At 40.3% G+C, this 7,429-nt stretch overlaps 1 protein-coding gene across 1 annotated transcript in view; it reads right to left on the reverse strand.

The window, feature by feature from the left end:
* The window catches only part of VGLL3 (vestigial like family member 3), a 49,042-nt gene extending 45,098 nt beyond the window's left edge, over positions 1-3,944 (reverse strand). The window contains exon 1 of the mRNA XM_041713499.2: positions 3,834-3,944. The gene's annotated coding sequence lies outside the window, so the exon portion shown is untranslated. The remainder of the gene's footprint in view (positions 1-3,833) is intronic.
* Between the last annotated feature and the right edge of the window lie 3,485 nt (positions 3,945-7,429).

Raw genomic sequence — 7,429 nt, forward strand, 5'->3', positions numbered from 1 at the left:
TTGGATCCATCCAAATAAGCTGCTCTGACTATAAAAAGGATCTTTGATTCCACATGTATGTGTAACTATGTAAGCCCAGAACTTGTGTAACTTGCCTGCTTACATACACCATTCATTCTTTCATTTGTGTTTCATTATTATAGTCAGGAACCAGGCAGCGGGTCCATGCATATCCTGCCAATAGCCCTACTAAAAACTCAAACAAATAAATCAAATCAAACCCTCTTTTCTGTTCACAGCTCATAAACACACTTTGAATTTGTTGCTCAAAATAGCTGTGCATTTATCTGTGCAGTTCTCCACATGCACACAAGGTGCTCACAGCAACCCCATGCAAGTATCAGAGCTTCAGAATTGCTGTGAAGGGAACGGGCTGCCACAAAGTGTTTTGGAAGCTGAGACTGTAGGGATTCAAAAAACAACTAGATAACTTTGTGAAGTAAGATCACCACAAGTTTCTATTAAACCCAAAGACTTTGGTATCTTTGAATACCAAATCACTGAAACCTTTGGAAAAGTGCTGTAAAAGTAGTAGCACTACAGGTGTTCCCTCTGCTTACCACCTACCTTAAGCAGCAAAGGGAGCATTGAAAAGAGGTAACTGGATGAAAACCATGACTTTATCTGGCCCACCTCTGCCTTTCTTGTGTTTCAGTGTCTTATGACAGAGAAGTATCACTCTGCTTTTCTTATTTTTCATGGTTTTTGCAGATATCTGCTACTCTAAAAACTCAAACTATTGACATATATTTATGGTAGAAATTCCCTTCTATAAAATATTCAAAAAGTTTGCTTATCTCTGTGTAACCATGGTATTTAGGCTGATTTTTTCCATTCCAGCCTTGCCATGGGAGTTTGTGATAACAAAGAGTATCAATAGGCTCAAAAGGCAGCTGCACATAATCATGGACAACAGGTCCATAAATAGACAGTAAGAGGAACAGGCAGGAATGTTCCCTTGATATCCCTAAACCCAAAAGTTTTGACTCAGGGACAGCAGGAAGCGAATGAATCTCAGGATGTGAGCAACATGTCAAAAGCTGTGTCAGACTTTATGTTCAAAACCCTCATGGCAGTGTTAGTTGCTCCTTCTGATGAGGTCTACAAGACTCCAGGAAGTGTAGAGTGGGAACCCAAAGTGGATAATACAATGGATTAGCCAAGAGAAAGGAGGAATATCACATACAAAACTTGCTATATAAAACATCTCTATTCTTTACAAAATTTAAAATTATGTTTAAGGAAGCAAGATTCTATATTTCTAAAAAAAAGTTAATACCTGTGAACAGCTGCCAAGATATAATCATCTCATTAACTAAGACTTAACACTAATCATACTACAGACAGGAAATCATGCAAATAATTGCATAGAAATTTATGAGCACATGGATAACACAGCAATGATAAACACTTGGACCCGAGACTTCAGCTACCCTAAAGAAAAAGGCTTGGCTGCAGCTTAAGTAACTCTGCCCAAACTGATTTAAGTAGGTCAGGTGCTAAGAGCTGTGTAGCCACAGCGGCACGGATCTCAGCTGGAGAGGAACCAAACCTCCCTGGCAGCTGCACTAGGTTCTGCAGTAGCAGCTATTTTCTTAGAGGGACCCAGCAATTAGTCAAAAGCTAATTTGGGAAAAGCTACGTGAGCAGCAGTAACATCATGAAATAGCAGAGTGGTGCTTGGTACTGTGCCACTCGTTATTTTCCTGGTACTGAGGGAGAGGGCACTTGGAACCAAACAGCTCTGCCAGACAAAAAAACTTTAGGCGTTCAGACACATTTATGGACAAGGAAGACAAATTAAAATTTACCTGCTGATTTAAGAATTTTTATAGCTCTCAATGAAGAGCAGAATATCTGAGTCATTAACCATTAATTGTCCAGTCTCTCACAGTTTCTGCTTTGCCCATCAGCTCATCTCTGCGACTGTACCGAACCTGACTCTGATTTCACTTCTGTCCCTTTGAAGCAATAGAAAGATATTCCAGCGCAGAGTCAGAGCAAAGTCAGAATCGTGTGCTTCTCACTGCAGTGCCTACATGCTGACAGGATGTTATGAAGCCACAATACCATTCCAAAATGGCACACAACACATTTCTTGGTATATGGAATATGTTCTACAGTAAGCTAATTGTTGATAAAAGCCTCTATCATGTTGCTAATTTTATCTGTAGAAAAGGTACAGAGAAGGATGGCAATCCTGACAGGTAGATTCTTGAGTGATGTGAAGTACTGAAGTATGTACAGGATGCTTTTCTTTTACTACCTAAGCACTAATGGCAATTTCAGAAGAGGAATTCAAGTAAAGTGGCACATAAGAGGAGATCAGTCAGAAGAGTAATAAGTCATGTTTTAAGTCAGGCTAGTGACTAACTCTGGCAGGAATATAACTGGCTGGCTGGCTGTGATTTTAAAGAAGGTACATGTTATATTTACTGCATAAAACAAAGATATTAAAGGATTTGGCAGAACAAAAAGCATTTAAATGCACAGGATCAAAGTCTATCATGTTATCACTCTGTTTTACAGAATCCAGGAGATCTGAGGAGTCTCCTAAAATGTCAAGCAGAACCTCAACAGCAGATTCAAGATCAATTCAGGAATCTTGCCTCCCTGTGGTGTGTGTGTGTGCCTTACTTACCCGATGACAGTGACAGGAGCTGTCCTTTGTGGGGAAGAGAGAACAATTTTCTACCTTGCCTGGCATATCACAGGCTATGTTTTCATACAGCTGATCATAACCTAGTCAGTAATAACCCAATCATAAAAAAACATTCATTTAAAGAAATTAAATGTTCCCTTCAACAACAGAATTCCTTATCAAAATGCAGCTCTGCTGCTGGTTCCATATAGCAGGAACAAGTCCTACAAAGTGCTGGATGCAGTCAGTCTATTAACACACTGTATAAGCACACCTCTATTTTTGCCTTTGGGGAACACAATTAAATTTTTCTCAGTCATTTCACAGCTGATTTTTCCAATGCATAAGAACTCATCTGTCTTTTGGGAGTGCAACAACACAGCTGCCTTTTTATGTGGGGAGGAGTATAGTGTAACCAATACCTCTCACAGGCAGCCCTCTGTGGACTGGCTTTTGCAAACACAGGGCCACTTAGGGCCCTAAGTGCCTTCTTTCATGAGGTATGTCCATGCACACACAGCAAGTCCTGATTTACCATGGATTTTCTCAGTGCATGCAATGATTCCATGGGTCTGCTGGAGCATGCCTGGCTCGTGAGCAAAGCAAAGATTTGGTTCAGTTCACATGCACAGCTCACTTTCTCCCTGCCTGTGTGAGCAGCACCTGAAAAGAAGCTGGCAAGGGGCTACTTTGGCCAAACATTCCTCCAGCCTGAGGCCTCCTAGGGCACAGGTCCTGTAAATACTTGTGTTTTTAATGCTCTACAGAGCTAAGACACTTAATGCTGCCCTGCCATGGGCATCTGTTTGGCCATCACGTATTTCCAAACAGTTCCTGTCCAGCTAAATGCAGTTCAGGGCTTGTGGTCATCCTCCCTGTAAGATCCAGGACATAATGACAAAGCATTCACACCCTGTCCTTTATCCTCTACTCTCTGCTGTACTTGCTAAGCATCGCTGTTTTTACCAAATTGAGATCATCCAAGAATAAAATTAAAATGACACATTTTAAACAATGTGTGGCAGTTTCCTATCCACTTTCACAAATCTAAGCATTATAATAATTGTTTTTTATACAGTCAAAACAAATTCCAAGCAAAGCGACAGATTTCCCTCAATCCAAACCCAGGATGTTACAAAAAATTGTATAAGTCACAGAAATTAGCCAGAAGCATTTTTCCCTTCCTCCTTACCTCTGCCCCTACTCAGGTTAGGATGCAGGGAATTCCATTGCTACAGGCAGTCTGGTCTCCAGCTTTGAGAGTGAAACCTGCAAGAAAAGGGCTCTATAAAGGAGTGGTACATGATAAAGAAGATACAGAAGCATAACAAATGCAGATCTCTAGAAATGTGCTGGGAGATGAATTTCTTTCCCTGAGTTTATTTTGGGACAAACAGTGAGAGCCTTCAAGCAAAGAGAAACCTTCTTCAGTGAAGCTGTAAATGCCATTTCCCACATAGATTGCATAGAAATCATGAGAGGAGTTTTGCGCCATTCAAATAATTACCATATTATTTCAAGCATTCATTTTTTATACTCCTTATTTAGCAAGTCAGTCTTCACACTTTGCAAATAAAATGTAGGAATGGATGGGTAGGAATTACTTGATGAATCTAAGAGAGCTGAAACCTGTGCAGTGACCACTACAAAGCATTTGCAGGGCATGACTGGTGATATGAGCCCTCAGCCAGAGGCACAGAGCATCAGGATGGAATAGGCAGATTTCAGAGCATTCACTGTGGTGCAAGTCTGGAGCCTGCAGCATGCCAGGGGACAGTACAGGGGGCAGGATGATTTTGGCAAGTGTCATCTGGTGTGTAATGTCTTTGGTGGTGGTTGTGCAGGTATTAATGAGAAAGTTTGTAACCACTTAAAGGAAATGTCACTTATGAATTTTTAACCAGCTAATAAATCATGCCAGAGACCCTAAGTACTTGAGCAAATCATAAAAACTTCTGAAATGGAAGCATAGCACGTATTATATGTTGATTTCATTAAAGTACCTAGCACAGGTAATCACACCTTTATATGTAAAAACATATTTTTCAGTTAATTACAGAGGCTAGCACAGGGAAGCTTTATGGGTAAAATTATTATTGCCAGATTGATCATTTTCAAAAATAACTGGATTGCCCACAGCAGACAGGACCCCCTGGCAGAAAAAATGAAAGGTTAATGCCAAGTTAGAGGACAAAATTTCACTAGAAAAGGATATGTAGCACTACTTGCCTGGCAAAATCTGTAGGATGTACATTGGACTGCATCACTGATAGCTCTACCTCTTCACAACTGCTGTGGTGGGAAGAGATACTGCCCTCTTGAAAAGTAGAGTGGCATCAGGTGGGATGACAGTGGGATAAAAGATATGGTCCACCCTTTTTTTAAGGTTGCATTACATTAATTGAGAGATGGGTAACTCAGAAATTATGTATAAAACCAATGAAAATTGATGATCCTTTCAAGGACAGGCCATGCAAGCAATGACTCAGAGTGATTTTCATCTGAGAGCACTTTACATGCATACATGAACTAAACTTTTCTCTTTCCAATGATGGGATGTTGCCATCCAGAAATCCTTGCAGCTGGCAACTTCAGTAGAGCTTAAAATGTAATTTCATCCAGACCCCACCTTTATCTGCACAGAGGTACTTACTTGGGGTCACGTCCCACAAGAGACATCAGAAAGGTAGCACAGGGAAATGTCTCTCAGTTGTGTATACTGGGATTGTATGGAGAGAGAGAAAGTCATGGTTCAAAGCTGATGTTTATTAAAGCTTCTATAATTAGAGAATACAGATGTTTTCTTTATGTGCATAATGTAAACTCCACATTGTGTAAATGCAGTAACAGTGAAGTGAAAGTTTCCAGCACACAATTTTTCTATGCGACTATTCTAAACTATTTTAACTATTATTTTCAAAAAACACCTATGAAGATAACTTAGCAAACTGTCTACAAGGAAAGCTGACTGACTCTGGTGCAGTGAATCTCATTCTTCTCATGCTGAAAAGATGAAAACATTATAGGCTTACTAAAAAAGCACTGCTTAAGTGCTAAGAAGCTGCCTGTATAATTTGTTTTTCTAACTCAGCGTGTTGACAGAGAATTCTTGGTCTCAAAGGATATGATTAATTGTGGGTTGAGGGGATGTTTCCTTGGTTTTACTGGTTCTGCAGAACACATTGGAGCAGGTTTGGCCCCATAATAACTTCACTGAGCTCCTGAGCTGAGGCAGCTTGCATCCAAGCTGCTTGAACTGGTTGTGCCCTTATGGATGGGCTGTAAGGACTTGGCCACAGGACCAGAGGGAGTCAGGAGGAGAACAGGACAGTCTAACCCAGCTGCAGATGAAGCTGGTAACATAAACATCTGTCTTATGCTAGACTATTCCTGTCTTGGTATGATTTGAACTCACAAAAGAAGGACCACCTCTGCCTGTAGGCACCAAGGCGTGGCACAGAGGTGTCCAAATTATCTTTCAGTGTAGCAGCTCTGGCACGGCAGTGGAGACATGTACAGTGCAGAGACCCCAGCTCCTCAGCAGGGTGATTTCATCTGAAAGGGCCCTGTGCTCCCGTCACCGCTAAGGAGGCACGCCCGAACTGTTTCTCTTGAACTTCGCCTGTTTTATATTAATGGCTTTCACTGCTTGAGGTATTTTAATTGTGTTCTATTGCCAAAGGCTTTGTAATACCTTGATGATGTTTTATGTAGAAGCAGAAGTTTCTGGTTGCTTGCAGACTGAGATGACACCCTGAGTAATTACACATCTTAGGAAGACGATATTTGAGCATATGCCTGACAATTTCACATTCGCATTTGATAATCTCGTAATTTATATGAATAATCTAAAACCACAACAGAAATGCCCCAGTGGCTCTGATGCATTTATTTTTAAAGGCAATTAGCATACAGGCTTCTCAACACTCCCAGCTATCTAGCCAGCTTTTGATACAAATTAACTGGATGCTGGTAAAGAATAAAACAGCTCCATGTGGCTGCCCTCCCCTGAATTGTCCTTTCATGGTCCTGTTTTGCTATGTGAGATTCCCATTGAAGCATGGGCGCTTTCTGGCAGGATAGTATTTGGTGAGGTGACAATTTCAAATCATCTATTCTGCTCCATTTTAATGCAGACAGCACCCCAGTCCAGGTGACAGCTTGAAAGGGGTGATGAGGTCTGTGCCACAGCAGTAGAAGCAAGCTGGGAACTGGCTGCCTAAACTTTTGTCCTGAAAATTATGCTACATTAGCACAATTTCTAAGGAGGGATTATATTCAGAAGAAAGATTTAGAGTATATTTTCTTGCCTTTTAAATTTTTTTTAAATTTTTTAAAATTTTATTTTGGGTGAAAGCTTGTTCTGTAATAACACCATCTTAAAGTCTGAAACAGAAGACAGACTATTAATAAAGTGGAAAATATTATTTATTTATTTATTTATCTTATAGATGAATGAAGATGCTTTAATTCTCTCTTCCAGCCTTACTAGCACTGATGAGGAAAATGCACTTTTCCCTCACATATGACATGGTCACGACTATGCAGCTGAGCAGCATTCCTGTTTAGATGAAGATTTCATCCAGTCCTGATAAAACTACTGTTAATTCATGCAACCCAGATACTGCTCTCATTGAAACCCATCTTGTATACTCATTATATTTATAATATATGTACAAAGCTGACCACAAAAGCCAAAGGAATGCTGCATGGCAAGCTTGAAATTTTATTATTTACAGAGATTGTGCCACTATATAATTTCAGTTTTCACCTCTTGATGGCTTTTGC

Source organism: Taeniopygia guttata, chromosome 1, assembly GCF_048771995.1.
Source record: "Taeniopygia guttata chromosome 1, bTaeGut7.mat, whole genome shotgun sequence".
Lineage (NCBI taxonomy): Eukaryota > Metazoa > Chordata > Aves > Passeriformes > Estrildidae > Taeniopygia > Taeniopygia guttata.